This window comes from Amblyraja radiata, chromosome 17 (assembly GCF_010909765.2).
Source record: "Amblyraja radiata isolate CabotCenter1 chromosome 17, sAmbRad1.1.pri, whole genome shotgun sequence".
NCBI lineage: Eukaryota > Metazoa > Chordata > Chondrichthyes > Rajiformes > Rajidae > Amblyraja > Amblyraja radiata.
Genome location: NC_045972.1, coordinates 15,898,327 through 15,918,927, shown reverse-complemented (window position 1 = coordinate 15,918,927; position 20,601 = coordinate 15,898,327). Strand labels below are relative to the sequence as shown.

General features: G+C 40.7%; 1 long non-coding RNA gene across 1 annotated transcript; it reads right to left on the bottom strand.

The window, feature by feature from the left end:
* Positions 1 to 4,844: 4,844 nt before the first annotated feature.
* LOC116982933 lies at positions 4,845 to 13,554 on the bottom strand. The gene is made up of 3 exons (XR_004414560.1): positions 13,544 to 13,554; positions 9,139 to 9,146; positions 4,845 to 5,108 (listed from the first exon to the last, which is right to left on the bottom strand). It is a non-coding gene; the product is annotated as an uncharacterized LOC116982933 (long non-coding RNA).
* Between the last annotated feature and the right edge of the window lie 7,047 nt (positions 13,555 to 20,601).

Genomic DNA, 20,601 nt, shown 5'->3' with positions numbered 1-20,601 from the left:
TACACTTAGTTGTAGATCTGCTTGCCCATTTCACAAGTTTGGCTTTGTTCTTCAATTTGGGGCTAATCTGGTGTCTAGACTCAAGTGCCAGATCGTTTTTATACAGAAAGAAAAGCAATGGTCCAGATTCTGGTCTTACAACCTGCTCCGGAACAGCCAGAAGAACATCACCCACTGCACTTGTCCGACCCATGTCCTGAGCCACTTAAATACCGAAGATTTCATTGCCCTTTTAATATCGTGCTTCTCCTGTGAAATCCTTCTAATTCTGCTCTAAAGTCAATATAATCACCCATTATAATTTGTCATGAACTTTCTCTGTTACTTCATCAAAGAAATCTGTTGGGTCAGCCAGACACATTTGGGGTCTTTTACATTGGTTATCTCCTATTAATCCGACCTTCTGAAGTGAGCATTAATGTCTTTGAAAGTGATATCCAGCATCTTTTACTTACCGACATTAGATTAATTGATTTGTACCTATCAGAGTCGTCCTTCCTCCCTTTTTGGAAAAGAAGGAATAACATTCTGCAGCCTTTAACCATATATTCAAGAACTGAAAGATTGTCATCAACACTTCCTGCCCCTGACCTAGATGTCTGGACCAGGAGGCTTTAACTCTCCGATATGCTGACTGGCATGGCACTTGCTCTATTTCAATCCAACTCAATTGTATGAGACATTAACGACCCTCTACTTATGATATTTCTCCTACACTAATCATCATAGAGAAAAATAGTGCCAATTAACATTGAATTATGATCAGATCTTTGGATGAGATTAAAGTAATTTATACATAATGGACCTGGCCCCATCAATCTGGTGAAAATACATGTCTTTGATAATTTTGGGCTGGATTCAGAGTCCAATTCTTGAGATGAAATTGGACAGTAATGTAAGGTTGCTTTACTTTTCTAAATCAGGAGACATCAGAGGCTTCAGATCAGAATGTAACAATATGTGGTATCATTGATTTTTTATTATTTTGCTCCATTTGGGTTCATTTTAATGCAATATTTAGTGCTGCTTACATTCGCTATTAGAAAACAATTTGAATACAGCAAAATAAACTCTTGCACAAAACGGTACTTCTGATATTTGTGATAACAAACATACTTTTGAAGGAAACATTTTGTTGTACCAGAATTTTTGAAAGAACTTAATCTAAAAATATTTGCTGTTGATAATATTCACCAAATGATAATCAACGGAGCTGAATTAATTATTATGTGTAGCTATTAATTGAAACAAGGCTTCAATGAACTGAAACTCAAAATAAAACGATCGATTTGCTAGCTATTTAATTTGTTATGCAAACTATTATGTCTTTTCCTTTTCCTCCTCCTCCTCCTCCTCCTCCTCCTCCTCCTCCTCCTCCTCCTCCTCCTCCTCCTCCTCCTCCTCCTCCTCCTCCTCCTCCTCCTCCTCCTCCTCCTCCCCCCCTCCTCCCCCCCCCTCCTCCCCCCCCCTCCTCTCCCCCCCCCTCCTCCCCCCCCCCCTCCCCCCCCCTCCTCCCCCCCCCCTCCTCCCTCCCAGCCTCTGCAGTTCCTTCCTACACTTAGAGCATGGAAACAGGCCCCTTGCCCCAACTTGCCCATGCCGATAAAGATACCCATCTACAATAATCCCACTAGATCATCTTAATTCCATTTCTTGAAGTTTACCACATTTATAGCCGAGATCTTAATTAATGTTACTAAGATAGTTAATATGAAATTCCATTGCCTCAAGGTATAAAGAGATACTCTGCTCTAAGGGGAAAATCAGAGTTCACTAATAGATTCAAGTATATGAATCATTGTTTATTTTTGAAATAAAATCTTTGAATTTTCTTCAGCTGCCATTTGCTACTCTTTAAAATCAATATAGGAAAAAAAATTCTGGGCTAAATTAAATCATGATCTCATATTTCAAAGTTTCCTCCATGATCAAATGAATATATATGAAGTCTTTTATTCAAATTTGCCAGATATACATTTTTAAAGCTTGAAGTTATTATTCCATATATTGCCTTACTATATTTTACAAAGGTCATGTTCTGCCCTTGAATTCCTCAAGGATTCTCCATGTCTCTAACACTGATCTTACCTCATTCATCTTATCCATGTCGGCTGTGCTTTCGACAAATTCTGAAGGTTCTTCCCTAATCCCCTCTGCTTCTCCAGCCTTCATTAAACCTTCCCTAAAACTTGCCTCTTTGGCAAAGTTTTGGCCACATTTTTGTTTCAGATTTGCAGCACCTACTGTTTGTTTTTTCTTAAATTTTCATCTAGATCACGTGAGCTCACATAGTTTGAGAATGATAAAAACTGGTGACAAACTATAAAATTATAAATTCTAAGGAAAATGTGACTTGCAGGTCCCAGGAGATTGAGAAATTCATAAGGTCTGTGAGAGACAAGGAAGAAAGATGAAAAGTGGTTGGTGAAGAAAATGGTTTAGAATAGGAATTACAAACGTAGTGTACATCTTAATCTCGAGTATCAACTTTTTGTCATTGTATTCTTTTTAATAAGGTGAAAGAGACAGATAGAAAGTGGCAGAAAGACATGGTAACAAGACATGGATATTGAAGTTTATAGCATGAAAATGACTGACATCAGAGAAAGTGGTGGCTATCAAATGGCGGCAATAAATAATCAGATAGGGCCAAGTCTCGAAGATAGAATGATGTGTACAATTAACAATAAAAAACAGCAAAGAATTTGCAATTATACTGCATCTTAAATGCACTAACCTTAAATGCAATATTGATGTGGTGTTTCACAGAAATTAACTCAACGAACTGCAGTTGCTGGTTTTACACAAATGGACACAAAGTGCTGGAGTAACTTAGTTCTGGAGGTCGGAGACAGGAGGAAAACGTCTTCACAGTAGGCGTACCTAATGCAGAAGGGTCCCGACCTGAAAACCTTAGACTTTAGACTTTAGACATACAGCGCAGAAACAGGCCCTTCGGCCCACCACGTCTGCACTGACCCCATTACACTAGCATTATCCTGCACACCAGGGACAACTTACAGTGACAGAAACCAATTAACCTATAAACCTTTACGTCTTTGGAGTGTGGGCGTAAACTGGTGCACCCGGAGAAAACCCACACGGTCATAGGGAGAATGTACAAACTCGGTATAGGGAGCACCTGTAGTCAAGATTGAACCCAGATCTCTGGCGCTGTAAGACAGTAAATCTACTGCTGCACCACTGTACTGCCCTAAAACATCACCATCCATGTTCTTCAGAGATGAATGAATGAATAAGTTCTATTCTTGACTGATGCTGCTTGACCTGCTGAATTACTCCAGCACTTTGTGTTCTTTTTTAAAACACAATTATAGTTTGACATAAAGCAATTTAAAGAGATATTAAGACAAAGAGTAGTTCGAAGGAGAATCTTTTTTTTTAAGTGAGAGAGATTTCGAAGAGTCTAAAGAAGCCACTCCAGAGCTTGGACCCACTGCAGCTGAGGGCATGTCCACCAACCAAGAACAGAAATGTATTGAGGCTAGAACCTGAGGAGCATACAGTTCTTGGCAGATTATAAATCAGGAGGAATTAGCAAGGGGAAAGGCCATGAACAGATTTCAAGTTAAGTGGGAACATTATAAAAATGTAGGTGAATATGTAACTGGAGACAAAGTGGATCACCGAGGTCCTATGGGTGATCCATAACAGATTACGATGAATGGAAAATTCTCTTCAGGATATACAGTACGTAACTTTAGTTAGTGCATATCTACAATATTCTGAAGAAGGGTCTTGACCCGAAACGTCACCCATTCCTTCTCTCCAGAGATGCTGCCTGTCCCGCTGAGTTACTCCAGCATTTTGTATCTATCTCCAATATTCTATCCAGACCCTTCACCAGAGTAGGGAATATCAAAGTTCCAGAGGTCTTTGAGAAATTATGCCAGACTTAAGTTTCTTTAGGCTGTGGCGTTTTAATGCCATAAGGTCATAAGTGATAGGAGTAGAATTAGGCCATTTGGTCCATTAAGTCTACTCCGTCATTCAATTATGGCTGATCTGTCTATCCCTCCTAAACTGCCTTCTCCTGCCTTGTCCCCATAACCTCTGACACCTGTACTAATCAAGAATCTATCTATCTCTGCCTTAAAAATATCCACTGACTTGGCCTCCACAGCCTTCCATGGCAAATAATTCCACAGATTCACCACCCTCTGACCAAAGAAATTTCTCCTCATCTCCTTGCTAAAAGATCCTTTAATTCTGAGGCTATGACCACTAGTCCTAGACTCTTCCACTGGTGGAAATGTCCTCTCCACATCCACTCTATCCAACCTTTTCACTATTCTGTATGTTTCAATGAGGTTCCCCCTCATTCTTCGAAATTCCAGCGAGTACAAGCCCAGTGCCGACAAACGTTCATCAGAGGTTAACCTACTCATTCCTGCGATCATTCTTATAAACCTCCTCTCTCCAGATCCAGCACATCCTTCCTCAGATATGCTGCCCAAAAATGCTCACAATATTCCAAATGCGGCCTTACCAGTGCCTTATAGACCTCAGCATTACATCCCTGTTTTTGTATACAAGTCCTCTTGAAATAAATGCTAGCATTGAGTTTGCTTTCTTTACTATAAATTTGACTTGCAGATTAACCTTTTGGGAATCCTGCACCAGCACTCCCTAGTCCCATTGCACCTCCAATTTCTGGATTCTCTCCCAATTTAGAAAATAGTCTATGCCTTTATTCCTACTACCAAAATGCATGACCCCATACTTTGCTACACTATATTCCATCTGCCACTTCTCTGCCCACTCTTCCAACCTGTCCAAGTCCTTCTGCAGAATTCCTGTTTTCTCTACACTACCTGCCCTTCTACCTATTTTTGTATCATCTGCAAACTTGGCCACAAAGCTTTCAATCCCCTCGTCCAAATCATAAATATACAACGTGAAGAGTAGCGGCCCCAGTACAGACCTCTGTGGAACTCTGCTAGTCGCTGACAGCCAACCAGAAAATGCCCCCTTTATTGCCACTCTTTGTCTTCTGCCATCCAGCCAACCTGCTATCCATGATAGTATCTGCCCCTTGATACTGCGGGCTCTCAACTTCCGTAGCAGCCTCACATGTGCCACCTTATCTAAGTGTTTCTGAAAATCTAAGTAAACAACATCTACTGACTCTCCTTTGTCTGTCCTGCTCTTTACTTCTTCAAAGAATTCCAGCAAATTTGTCAAACAAAACCTCACCTTCACAAAGCCATGGGGGTGGAAGATTGCAACCTTCACGTGGTCTGCCCTGTTTCGACTAATGCAATCAACTCGACGTGCACAAACAGAAGATCAAATAGAACAAGTTGTCCTACAACTTTAGGCTGTGCATGCCACACGAAAGAAGAAGACAAAGCCATGCTCTCTACGGCCTATTTTATCGTGAACTAAGTACTCCGTAACCTCATTCTTTATCTTAGCAGCCACTGAAGTCAGACTAACCGGCCTACAGTTCCCACTATTCTGCTTTGCTCCCTTGTTGTGCAGCAGGATAATATTAGCATTTTCCAATTTTCCAACTACTCGAGTGATCATTTAGAGTGATTCTTGAAATATCACTGTCAATGCCTCCACATTCTCTAAAGCCACCTCTTTCAGAACACTAGGTGCAGTCCATCTGATCCAGGTGACTTATCCACATTCAGCCCTTTCAGCTTCCCAAGCAAGTTTTTCCCAGTAATACCCACTCTACTAACTTCCACTCTCTGACTCCCTTGAATTTCAGACATGTTGCTGAAAAAAAGTTATTCAACTCCTCTGCCAATTCTTTATTCCCCATGATCACATTTTACCTTAATGAAGGTGTTTGACTTAACTCGGGTGAAATCGTTATTCAGGACAGAACCAGTGCTTTTTTTTTGCAGGCAAAAAGGTGCCGATATGCACCTTTAATAAACATAGTGTCAAGTGGTTGAAAAAGAAAATGACGGTGCACCATCACAATAAAAGCACTGGGTCGAACGAATAAGAGTTCCTTTAGCAGGTTGTTTTTTACTCTAGATTCCAGCATCTGTGATATCTTGCTAGTCCACAAGACTTGAAAAAGTAATAATGTGCAAACATTCAAATTGGAGCCGAACAAAATCAGAGCATGTCTGTCATAGCTAAATTTCAACGGTAAGTGGCCGTAGGAAGTTTGATTACAGTTAGTCGCAGCTTTGATGTTCATCTTTCAGGACTGGAAAATACAGTCCCTGGAACTGAATGAGTGCGTAGGTAAGAACGTGCTGACATTGCACCAAGTCATGTTCAATGGACAACTTATCCTCACTTGTTCTTTTTGTACGATCACACACAATAAAAACCACCCATTTTACAGCTGGCTGCAGACAATGATTAAACAAAAGTCAACACAATCCAAATCAAATTAGTAAAGACTCCAGAGAAAATTGGGAAGATATTTCATTGGAAGCCTTCATACTCCATTAAAATCCCAACAGATATAACAAATTAATATATATCATTTTCACATTAGCTACAGTTTTACAGTGTTTTTTTTCAAGTTGAAACTTGTTTTTTTGTTCTTTGTCTCAAAATTAGGTTGGTGTTTCTATTAATTTCCTTGAAAATATTTGGAGGTTTTGTGCTTCATGTTTTTCTTTAAACAAGGGAAGTTAAATATTTACATTTCATTTAAATTTCATTAGCAGTTGCAGCAAACGTATTTTTTATTGTAAAATAGACCATCCGCCATTATTTAGTTGAACATGGACAATCTGGATTGGGAAGCACCTCAAGCTATTCTCAAGGCCAGCAGCACCGTGTGTTTCAACCTATGGATGCTTTCCCTGTTCCTCACGAGAAAGAAGGAAACCATTTGGTTCATCGAGTTGAAACCACCTCTTAGAGCAGTTCTATTCCTACACTTCTTTCCCTGTAACTTATTGGTACATAACATATAGAACAGTACAGCCCACAATATTTGTGTCGAACACGATGCCAAGTTAAACTGATCTCATCTGCCTGTACTTGATCCAATACTTACTACTCCCTGCACTTCCACGTGCTTATCTAAAAGCCTCTTAAATGCCACTATCATATCTGCTTGCACCACCACCCCTGGCAACGTGTTCCAGGCTCCCATTACTCTCTGTTTAAAAAAACTGCCCTACACATCTCCATTAAACCTTCGCCCTCTCACCTTATAGCTATGCTCTTCAGTGTTGGACATTTTCACCCAAGGAAACATTTTCTGACTGTCTACCTTATCTATGCCTCATAATTCTATATACACCTATCAAGCCTCGCCTCAACCTCCGACATTCCAGAGAATGCAATCCAAGTATCCTACCTCCCCATGTATCTGAAACCCTTTCATCCAGGCCGCATTCTGGTAAAAATGGTCTCCCATATGCCCATTAACACCTCACCCGCCCCATATTTCTCCACTAGCTACCTACAATAGGGATGATTAAGAGCTGGTAATTTACAAAATTAAATTGATTTTGGGATGTGGGAAAAAATGGAGCTGACTACGAAATCCATACAGCAATATCTGATCCAGTTTCACAAAAAAGCTGCATCATTTATCAAAGATGAGATAGGGAAAAAGTTATGAAGCTTTTGACTTTGGCACACTGCTGCAGCAGAAACTCTGTGAAATCTAAAATTATAATTTGGGAAAGGGAAAAACAGAAGCTGAATGCTGGAAATACCGGAATGGAATGAATGATTACCAACATTTGAACAGGCAAGTACGTATTTAGAGATAGTACTGTAAATAAAAGATATCACGTGAGTCCACCCTAATGTGAGTGTCGGTGTGGTCACTGCTGAACCCACGTCATCCACAATGCCACATGGGATGTGGGTCCCATGTGGGACAAATGGGTCACATGCTGGCAAATTGGACTAGCCTAGAATTCCAACTTGGTCAGCATGGACAAGTTGGGTCAAATGGCCTGTTTCCTTGCTGTACAGCCCCGATTCGATGGCTCCATGCTGAATTCAGTTGAATCCTGAGATGGCAGTGTGGTTTTAGATGACAGGGTCATGCTAGATTTACACCTAGATGTCAAGTACCATCTGGAAGAAGTGCTGACAGATATTTGGCAGAGAGGAATCAATGTTGTCAACCGAATTTGTCAGGTTTTCCTTTGGATGAATTGAATAGAGATAACACCTAATTGACTTCCCTATCTGCAGGTTTTCTTTTATGTGTTTTATCCGGATGATAGAACTTTTCCTTCTTTTGGATGAAAGTCAATTGGAAACCTGTTTCCTCCCTCACATAAAAACAAACTATCCCATGTTCTATTCAGGGAATTCACTCCATGTACAGGTTCATGTTCCTCCATTAACTAACACCATTAAAACTGGTAGACAATGGACAATAGGTGCAGGAGTAGGCCATTTGGCCCTTTGAGCCAGCACCGCCATTCAATGTGATCGTGGCTGATCATCCACAATCTGTACCCCATTCCTGCCTTCTCCCCATATCCCCTGACTCCGCTATTTTTAAGAGCTCTATCTAACTCTCTCTTGAAAGCATCCAGAGAACCCGCCTCCACCGCCCTCTGAGGCAGAGAATTCCACAGACTCACAACTCACTGTGCAAAAAAGTATTTCCTCATCTCTGTTCTAAATGGCCCACCATTTACGTAATGGTAAGCCATTGACATAGCTGGCCACTCATAATGTTAATTGTACATTTAGCTCCATTTAGTGACTGCATTCAGGGTCAGAAGTACTAAAATATTCACTCTGTCAAAAGGAATGGATTACATACGAGAAATCATCCACCATCAACAATGTATTTGTAAGTTCCAGGAGCAGAATTAGGCCATTCAGCCTATCAAGTCTATACCACTAATCAATTATGGATGATCTTTCTTTCCCTCTCAACCCCATTCTCCTGTCTTCTCCCCACAACCCCCGACACCCTTACTCATCACGAATCTGTCAACCCCCACCTTAAAAATATCCATTGACAGCCACCACAGCCTTCTGTGCAATGAATTCCACAGATTCACCATCCTCCGACTGGAGATTTCGAAGACCTTGTGTGCCTCTATGTTTGATTTGTTTAAAATCCCTTTCCATGAATTAGCCTCACACATGAATAAAGTTGGACATTGTATGGTGCTTCATGCAAAGATTCAGTATATGGAACAGTGAAACTCAAATATCTTGCATGTTATATCATCACCAAGAATAAGACCCAGAGGCCGACTGATGGTGACATGAGAGTGGAATCCTGTGGGGTTTATAATGAGCAGCCAATTCCAATAAAAGGATAAAAGTGTCATGCTTTTCATAATCAAGGATAACCTGTGGTGTTTTGCTGTTAATGAAATGCTTGTGAAGTGTCATCAGTTTAATTAGAAAGAGCAGGAGTTAATAGCTCCCATAAACAGCAAAGCAGCATTGAGTATTAAACCTTCATCTGTGTTGCCATTTGAGAGGCTACGACGACTAACACAATAAGCAAGTATTCTTCATAAATTGTGGCAGCAGAAATACGCAATTTGCCCCATCAAGTCTACTCTGCCATTCAATCATGGCTGATCGATCTTTCCCTCTCAACCCCATTCTCCTGCCTTCTCACCATAAGCCTTGACACCCGTACCAACAAAGAATCTATCAATCGCCACCTTAAAAATATCCATTGACTTGTCATTCACAGCTTTCTGTGGCAATGAATTCCACAGATTCACTACCCTCTGATTAAAGTAATCCCTCCTCATTTCCTTTTTAAAGATGTCCTTTTATTCTGAGGCTAATGGCCTCTGGTCCTAGACTCTCCCACTAATGGAAACTCATGAAATCTTCTGTGGAATTGTGGCCTACATTTAAAATCTCACCTTAAAAAGTAACTCATCTGACAACATTCTCACTACACTGGAGTGTTGGCTTCCTTGACTTTTTTATGAAAACATCTCTTAACTCTTCTGTCAGAGGTAAGAATGCAATAAACCTAGTGCCATATGTGACATCTAACACAATCTCGTAAACTTCCCCTTAAGCAAGTGGTTTGGTTTTATTGAGGTCAGAAGAAGATAATTGTGCAGATTGCAATTTGGAACTGGTAACGCGTTTTGAAGGTATTGGTTAGTTAGTTAGTTAGTTTAGTTAATTGTCATGTGTACCGAGGTACAGTGAAAAGTTTTTGTTGCATGCTAACCAGTCAGTGGAAAGACAATGCATGGGCAGAAAAGTGGCAAATGGAGTACAGCATAGCAAAGTGTGGGGTCATGCATTTTGGTAGTAGGAATAATGCCATAGACTATTTTCTAAATTGGGAGAGAATCCAGAAATTGGAGGTGCAAAGGGACTAGGGAATGCTGGCGCAGGATTCCCAAAAGGTTAATCTGCAAGTCAAATTTATAGTAAAGAAAGCAAACTCAATGGTAAGGCCGCATTTCGAATATTGTGAGCATTTTTGGGCAGCATAGAAACATAGAAAATAGGTGCAGGAGTAGGCCATTCGGCCCTTCGAGCCTGCACCGCCATTCAATATGATCATGGCTGATCATCCAACTCAGTATCCTGTACCTGCCTTCTCTCCATACCCCCTGATCCCTTTAGCCACAAGGGCCACATCTAACTCCCTCTTATATATAGCCAATGAACTGGCCTCAACTACCTTCTGTGTCAGAGAATTCCAGAGATTCACCACTCTCTATGTGAAAAATGTTTTCCTCATCTCGGTCCTAAAAGATTTCCCCCTTATCCTTAAAATGTGACCCCTTGTTCTGGACTTCCCCAACATCGGGAACAATCTTCCTGCATCTAGCCTGTCCAACCCCTTAAGAATTTTGTAAGTTTCTATAAGATCCCCCCTCAATCTTCTAAATTCTAGCGAGTACAAACCGAGTCTATCCAGTCTTTCTTCATATGAAAATCCTGACATCCCAGCCAGCATATCTGAGGAAGGATGTGCTGGCTCTGGAGAGAGGAGGTTTACAAGAATGATCGCAGGAATGAGTAGGTTAACCTATGATGAACGTTTGTCGGCACTGGGCTTGTACCCGCTGGAATTTAGAAGAATGAGGGCCTCATTGAAACATACAGAATAGTGAAAAGGTTGGATAGAGTGGATGTGGAGAGGATGTTCCAATCTAGCCATCCACAGTGTACAGATACTCGAAGTAAGAAATGCTGGTGTGAACCAAATGTGTAGGATCGAGTACAACCAGTGGCCAATACTATTACTTGCACTGTAAGCTTGAGACTAAAGACAAATTCCTCTCCCATTCTTTATTATTGCTGAACAAATTAGTTTTGAAATATTACTTCCAGCAAATTTTTAAATTTGTGTAAAGATCTTGCATCACAAACAGCTGTCTATTTAGCAATATTTACTTCAATTATTATGAAATAGAAATGCATTATTCATTACCTAATGTGGAATTAGATTTGCACTCTCAAAGCAGTCTATAAATGAAGATTTAGAGAGTTATGCATTAGTCCAAATATTCAAATATCAATTTAGAAAATATGAACCATGAATAACTATATTCTACTTGACAGTTTATATTATATGAATAAATGTCAATAGGTCTTGAAAGTTCCCTATGTAAAAATGGTTATCCTCATCTTGAGTATTTGAATAGCTTGTTAAAATAAGCACAATTTATTAGATTTACGATATGCTTCCCGATAGCCAGCATGAGGTAAAAGAAAATATATAGACAGAATATAGACAGGAAAGGTGTATATGCAACATGGTGGTCAAGGTGGATGACATTAAATTCCCCAACATTGGCAAGAGCTACCCTAGTACAAGAAGCTTAAACACATAGGAATTTGTAAGTCGCATCAAGAGGGTTTCTGTCTGAAGAAGGGTCTCGACCTGAATCGTCACCCATTCCTTCTCTCCAGAGATGCTGTCTGTCCCGCTGAGTTACTCCAGCTTTTGTGTCTATCTTCTTGAAACAGTATGTGGATAGACCAACTAAAGAGACCATACTGGATCTTGTATCCAGTGCAAGCCTGGTTAGGTGACTGACATGTCAGTGGGAAACCAGAAGGCATACCTCTAAGGTGAGAGAGGGAGAGTTTGAAAATGTGAAGGGCAACATTTTTTGCACATAAGTGACAGGTGTCTGGAACGAGCTGCCCGGGGTGGCGGTGGAGGCAGATACCATGGTGGTATTTAAGAGACTTTTAGATAGGTGGATTAATATACAGGCAATTATGTGATTTGGATAATAGGCAGGCAGAAAGGATTGGTCTAATTCTTATCATGTACAGCATTGATATTGTGCACCAAAGGGCCTTTAAATAATTTCAAAATTTGACATGAATTAAGGAAATAGTTAAACATGGGAATCAAATGCCAAGTACAAAGGGTAGGTTGAAAAGATGAGATGTTCAGGGACCAGACAGCTGCAGATGCCTCTGACAGTAATCTCGCAAAGGAGAAGTCTCACAAGGCTGAGTGGATTCTTCAAGGAATCCAGAGGTGCTGGTGTGGGGTGAGAAGTGAAGCTGAGGCAGGAAATCCTTTGCCTGTAACTGGGTTTGTCGGAGTCGAAACAGATATGTGGTCCCTTCCTCAGGTGGGAAAATGGAGCAAAGGTGCTGGGAGGCGGACGTCATGGAAACCATGCTGGAGGCTGAGAAGAATAATGCTTTATCTTGCACCATTGTCACAGTCACCTAGGATGCCATTTGTCGCTTTGTTGAAGTCTGACTGGTGGAGATACCAAACAATTGCAAAATCCCAACAAACGATTGCAAAAATTGCAAGTTGCAATACTTGCAATGACTCATTGTGCCACCTCTCATCTCCTGGGTTAGTGAACTGTGCCGCAAGATTAATGTTCTTCACCGAGGATTTTCACTGCACTATGGAAGAGTGCCTCCATTACAGTTCACTATCTCTGTAACCAGTCCATCTGAAACTCATCCAATAAGTCCTTCCAAAGCTGCACCTCTCAATTCTGATCACTCGTGTTCCAGGGTGCATCGGGCAATTTATTTTAACATTGGATGTGTGTTGTCAGAACAGAGATGTTTTATAGATTATCTCCTACATCCACTGTTGTCAACATTGCCACAGGAGTATTGGACTCAAAGGATCCCTGAGCAGCAGACCAGTGAGATAGGATCTCAGACATGACAAAAACAACCACTTTTTGAAGACCAGGTTCTCAGCTTGAGTGCCTTGCATTTTAAATGTCCAGTCAAAGATGGGGATGTCAGCACATCAGTGACAGCTGTCATTTACAGCCTTTATTATTGCTCATTTCTTTGATAGCTCCTATACCCTGCAAATACCACACAATTTATGTATTTAGTCAGAATTTCGTTTTTAACTGCAAGCAAACACTTCCTTGATTCGGATGGTTGCAACAGGATGAGGTGTTTTCATACTGTTGCTCGAGAGGAGTTTAATTGCAGGAAGTCATGCTGGAATCTTTTTTTTGAACCAGAACGTCGTGTTCTTTATTTATTTACTTACTTTTTATTTATTCATTGACAGGATGCAGACATTGCTGACAAGGCCAACTTGGTTTATCTAATTGCTCTTGAACTGAGTAGCTTATTGAGACGTTTCAGAAGGTGGTTAAAAGTCAACCAATTATACATCCTTCCAACCTTCCACTGTCAGACTAATAGAATTAGATTTTTTTTAATTACAGTGCACTGAATAAATCACTCCCTCGGGCACAATCAAGCACCTGTGGTTACAAGACCACTTACTTTCAATGGGAAGGGTGTTGGACTATTTTAGTTTTACACTATGCTGGCAATACAGCAGGTAATCCAGGAGTGCAGGGCCAAACTCAGTATGGATGAGCCAAAATCCTTTGTCCAACCTTCCAAACATCACAACAGAGGCAACAAATATCAAAATACTCTAAATTCACTTTGATACTACAGAGTGGATTAGGGTATTATATTGACTATACGCAACTACGCATTAAAGACTTTCCTTTCCTGTGTTTGTTAATTAAATTATATGTGTTTCATCTGTCCTAAATGAATATAATCTTCTTTATTTGTAACTCGTCCTATTAAGAATGAATTAAAAGGAATTGATTTGCCATGAGTTTTTTAATCAAATGATCTGTGTTTTTTGCAGCAAAGCTTAATATAGCTATGCAGAACTTTGCAGTGTGCACCGTACATAAACTGCACTGCAGTCATTTGCTCAGGATACTCAAGACAGAAAACCCCATATCCACAACCTCTACCATCAAAACGGACAATCTCAGTAGAGCATCATCTCTAGCAGCAACACATAATCTGCTACAGGACACACAAAGTGCTGGAATAACTCAGCAGGTCAGGCAGCATCTCTGGGAAACATGGATAGGTGACGTTTCATGCAAGGACCCTTCTTTGGTGCATCTTTGGGTGAAAAGCAATGGTCGCTGTTTCTGGTTGAAACTTTGCATAACAATCTCAACTTAATACGTTGACCGTTCATTTCTACCCACAGGTGCTGCTTGACCTGCTGTGTCCCTCCATCTGATTGTTTGCTGCTCCAGATTCCAGCACCTGCAGTCTTTTGTGACCAACATCAACAGGTTCCCCGGCAAGTTGAGTGCATTCCCAAATGTATCACATGCCCTTCATTGCGACTTAGTTTAAATCAAGGAACTCCCTATATAACAGCACTACGGGGGGTGACTTCACCAGAAGGACTGCAGTGGTTCAAAGAAGCAGCTCAATGCCACCTTCTTAAGCATATCTCAGGTCTAATTAGTTGTTGTGCTAGCAACATCCAGATTGCAGAAAATGATTTTTTAAATAGCCATCTTTGCAGGTGGAATTAGGCCAGTTTCATTTTTAGCACACCAAAATTATGGCGCTTTTATTGCCAGATGTGTAAAGTGCAAATGCACAGTGAAATTATTTTCTTACAAACAATCCAGTAGAGTAACGCCATAACCAAACACATCCTCGATTAGCCAGTGTACAGAAATAGTCCACTGATCCTGCATGCAAGAGGCGCTATGTTTTGACGTCATTTTAAAGTCCAGTCCTCACTCTAGTGTTGTCGAGTTCTACAGCCGTCGCCATCACTTGGACATGTGGGTCAACCTACGAACCAACATCCCCCTCCCCGCCTGTCCACCTTTGTTTCCCGGGCACATGTCCACAGCCAACCTCGAGGGCATGGTTGACCAGACCCCGGTTCCCTCTCTTCTTTTACCGGCCTTTCTCCTTACCCATCTCGTCCGTCATCATCACCGGCTCCATCCCCCTGGTCTCGGGTCTTCGGGGACGAGCAAAAATTGGCAACAAAAAGGCACCGATAATATACTTTCTGAGCGTAGGAGGGGAAGAGGAAGGTGGCCCTTCAATATTGTGTCAGCATTGCACACAGCAGCAAATGGCTTGGTATTTAAATCTATATCATTGCATTGTTTTAAATGTAAAGAAAAATAACAAATCCTGTTTGGTAACGAAATAAACAGGAAATTATATTTTAATTCAGCACTTTAATACAGTACTCGTACTTTTATCAGCAACAAAATATTTAAAGATACATCAATCTGCAACATTTTTAAGCAATTTAACCGAATAACAAGTTTAAAATGCAATAATTTTTTTAAACAAGATTCAATGCTTGCAAGTAAATAGGATCATCCTTATAAGTTTTATTCTTTTTTTATAAAAAGGAAAATATGAATGAAAAATAGTTGCTAGCGCAGCGCAAGGTAACATTTTTGCATACACATTAGGGGTGATTATGCCATTCTCTCAGTGTGACATGGAGCTTGATGAGGTGGTCTTGTGAGTCAGGAAGGGGAGATTGTACTTTCAGTTGTGTAACCCATTCTCTAGCTCATTGTCCAGCAATGTGCTGGGAGTGTAGATTTATAAATAACCCTGTTTTCTAATGAATATCATTCAATCAACAATGAGCTGTAAGCCTGCAGGAAAACGTTGAGGGGTTTTTTTTTTGGTGAATAAGAGGTGCCATAACAGAATCCAACTGAAGCAGCTGAAAACATAATGAATTTCTCAAAGATTTGCCACATGATGCTGGCAGCATGCAAAACATCAAGCAAGTCCCAGGCCCCTTCGTGATGAATACATGTTCTGACAATCCTTGTTCAGCAAGTGATAATTAACTCTGCATCTTAAAATATCCTCATAATTTCTAAGTGACAAGGGAGTTTGGGAGAGGGTTTTATGGACAGGAGTTGTGCTTAATGCTCTACCACTGGTACTTCGTAGCGGCACAAAGCACCAAGGCTTAGCCGCACAGGGCATGGGAAAAACAGGGACTTGGCTTAAATTCTTATGCTCTTCGTTATGCCAGCCTGAATTACTAGAACCATCTTAATTTTATTGAGAGATGTCCAATATTGCATGAATATACCATTAACATAGTTTAAACACTGTCAGGTGGAATATGTGTTTGGGCACTGTAGAGTGTACATTCTAATGCAAGTGACTTAGAAAATTTGGTTTGGTTTACAGAATTGCAGCCATCATGAAGCTCTGGAAAATAAAACTCAACCATGCATAAGTGAAAATATAATTGAATTAAAATTGAGGGCTGTTATATCACGTATAAAAGCAAATCCGGCCATTCTGCCTGGTAAATTGCGTATGAAGTAAAATGTTGCAGCATCTGAAAGTGCTAGATAATGCAGCAATGTGTAGGAATTTTCTAAGTCAAAACACTTTAAAAATCAAAATAAGCTAAGCTGTTTGGAGTTGAACGGTAGAATACCACCGCATGTGAAATGTCCTGAAGTTGACTTGACCAGAGGATTAACATTTTTTTAAATCATATGGCTTTGGCAAAATAAATTATAGATTAATGCCATACTGTGGACTGTACGTTAATGCATGGCAGATAAACAGTAGCAAGTCTGATATCATCTTATAAAATCATAAAGTAGCCTTCAGTGCAAAAACAATGCGTATTAGACATATATTGGCACTGACAGGTAAAATCAGTGCTAGAATGTGACCCCATAAACAAGCCATGATTAATAATGTAATAGCAAAGTCACACAGCCCTGCTGGTCTCCAGATGCACTGAACCTGAGAATCACAGTGGCAGTAAATTCTGTAAAATACAGGCCCTTGAGAAAGTGAGGTAAACCTTCACCTGCATATGCGCAGATCATCTGACATTCATTTTCACAATGTACCAGAAGAATCTACTTATCTAATATTTTTGGAAGACCCTGCTGAATCAAAAATGCACCACATATATCTTATCTAAAAGCCACAGAAATGGCCAGACAGTAATACAAACACTACTTCTTTGGTGGTACACTGCAGCAAAGCTTGTAGCAGGTCACTAGAATGTGCACCATCGGCAGTAAGAGCCACAACACTGTTGTTACAGCTCTGAAAACTGTCTGTCCCATAATGTTGTAAATTGATCTCCAATGGTGGGCAGCTTTTCGGGAGAATTTGGGGTGAGTGGGGCAGGAGGCAACATAAGGAAGTATAGACTTTTGTTGGAAACCTTTCTTAGAAATTGGTGGCAAATGACCTCCTTTACCCGTCCTCCTGTGCAGTCCAATTATCTTATTTTAGAGACAGTGCGCAAACAGGCTCTTCGGCCTACCGAGTTTGCACCGACCAGCGATCCCTGTAAACTAGCACTATCCTACACAATAGGGGCATTTTACAATTTTTATCAAAGCTAAATAACCTGCAAACCTGTACATCTTTAGAATGTGGAAGGAAACCAGAGGACCCGGAGAAAACCCACGCGGTCGCAGAGAGAATGTACAAATTCCGTACAGACGGCATCTGTAGTCAGGATCGATCCCTGGTCTCTGGCGCTGAAAGGCAGCAACCCCAGCACTGTGCCACTGTACTGCCCCCTGTATCTGTAGTAGGGAACAATCTTATTTTTTTGTTGTTGTGTCTCCACCTTCAATGGTCTAAGGAGCCTGCAGGGAATTGGCTATCATCAGCATTGAACCTTTGAAATAGCTGTCCTTTTAAGTGGCAGATTGATGTCCTGCTTTTTATATGATTCTAAGGGATTTTGTCACAACTGCTGGTTATTTTTCTGGGTAATCCACCTGATTCCTAGCAGTGGTCCTGAGGGAGGTACAGTACATTCTGATATAAAGGGATCAGTCATTAGTGCAAAATGGATGAAAATTGTTATATATGTAGACTGATGTAACTGTACAGTAAATAGACAATGTGACAGTAGAGGTAGTTTCCATAATTTAAACATGCAGTGACAATTATTAGGTGACATTATGGATTATAACTGACCAGGTCAGATGATAGAACTCTATGAAATGGACGTTGCTGTATCAAATATGACAACATTTCTAAGTCTTCCATTTCATTGTTATTGCTAATAATAGTTTTGGTCAGACTGCAATGATGCATGGTGAAAGGGACAGTAATTCTAATTAATCATTCAAAGCACACTGGAGAGTGTTGGGGCTGGATGCATTTTTCTTGCCTAACTAACAGATAGTGGGGTAAGGGAGACGGAGAAGGGGGTAAATTATGATACAGATCGAAAAGGCTTCCGTGATGGAATTGTCTGTCCTTGAGGAACTTGTAACCCAGAAGCAGTACGGAAAATGGTTAAATATAAAAGCCAACATTCCAAGACACTATATAATCTTTGTGTCAACACTGCACCAGTCTGTAGAATGCATGGAAGAACATAATCAGTGGGAACTACTTAAGGTTGATCACAAAAAAAGTCAGGAAAGGGTATTACTCTCATAGAGCAGTAGTATGCTTCCAGCATATGAACCATAAAGAGCTTTGATCAACTGCTACCCAGTCTTGTTTGAATCCTTTGTCGTATTCAGAACCCTACTCTGGCTCTCAGCTCTGCCTGTGATCCAGTCGATTCCTTCTGATCCAGTAACTGGCAAGTTGCAACATCCTAAAGTGGAAGCGTGTAGGAAATAACTGCAGATGCTGATTTAAATTGAAGGTAGACACAAAATGCTGGAGTAACTCAGCGGGACAGGCAGCATCTCTGCAGAGAAGGAATGGATGGCGATTCGAGTCGAGAACCTCTTCAGACTGATGTCAGGGGAGTGGGCGGGACAGAGAATGTAGTTGTAGACAGTAAGACTGGTGGAAGAATTGGGAAGGGGGAAGGGATGGAGAGGGAAAGCAAGGGTTGTTTGAAGTTAGAGAAGTCAATGTTCATACCGCTGGGGTGTAAGCTTCCCAAGCAAAATAGTGCTGTTCCTCCAATTTGCGCTGGGCCACACTCTGACAATGGAGGAGGCCCAGAACAGAAAGGACAGATTGGGAATGGGAGGGAGAGTTAAAGTTACTGAGCAACCGGGAGATCAGGTATGTTATGGCGGACTGAACGGAGGTGTTCAGCGAAACGATCGCCGAGCCTGCGCTTGGACTCGCCGATGTACAGGAGTTGGCACCTGGAACAGCGGATACAGTAGATGAGGTTGGAGGAGGTGCAAGTGAACCTCTGCCTCACCTGAAAAGACTGTTGGGGTTCTTGGATGGGGGCGAGGTAAAGGGACGTCACCCATTTCTTCTATCCAGAGATGCTGCCTGTCCCACTGAGTTACTCCAGCATTTTGTGTCCATCTTCAGTGTAAAACAGCATCTGCAGTTCCTTCCTGCACACGATTGTAGTTGAGGTGGACTTGATTGTATTTATGTGTGGTGTTATCTGATCTGATTAGATAGCATGTAACATAAAACTTTTCACTGTATACGTGGCAATAATAAACCTAAACCTATCTTCTACAATCAGCCAAACTTGGCAAGGAAAAGTATCCTCTAAATTCTCCTTCAGAAGGATAGTTAATATCAAATCAGAAAAATTTGCTGTCTATCAATTCCATATTACTTAAAGTAATATGTGGAAAACGTTCAGCCTTCAAGTGCCCTTCCCAGCAAACTGGTGACTATGTGTGATATGATGGGCTGTACTTCCATCTCAGTAAGGCCTTGCCTACACAAATTGTTCTATTGTAAGGTACAGCTTATTCTTGGTTATCCTACCTTAATGTTTTAGTTGGAAAGCCTTACTTTCCATTAGCTAAAAATATCCTACTCATTGCACAGGAAATAACTTTTAATACCATTTTACAGGAAAAATATCTGCATCGCCTCCCAAACCCGTAACTCATGGGTGCTGGATACAAAAGGTGTATGAGAATCCCAGCAAAGTTCCTCTCCGACTCATTATTTTAACCTGGAAATACTGTTCCTTCATTGTCACAGAATCAAATTCCATGAATAGTTTTCTATGGAAGTGCCTACGTCATAAAGAAGGCAGCTCTTTGAAGACCAATACAGATTGATATTATGTTATACTTAACCCATGATGCTCAGATCCATGAATGAATTAAACAATAACTATCTGTAATATACTCAGAAATAACAACATTTTTAATCTAGAATCCAAAGTTAACCTTTCCTCCATTGAGAGGTCATCGACCTGAAATTTAAACCCTGCTTATTTCTCAACTGCGCCGCCGAACATTCCGAAGATTCCAACGTTTTCTATCATTCACCAATATCCCCTCCGAGGTAATCTTTATCCATGGTACATGTGAATTACAGTAAATTGAATTTCACAAAGCATGGTAGGTATATTTGATTTTGAAATTTCTCAATGTCCAGCACAAAATGATATGATGGTTGGGGACAGACCTTAAATAAAGCCATGAGATTAAAAGATATTTT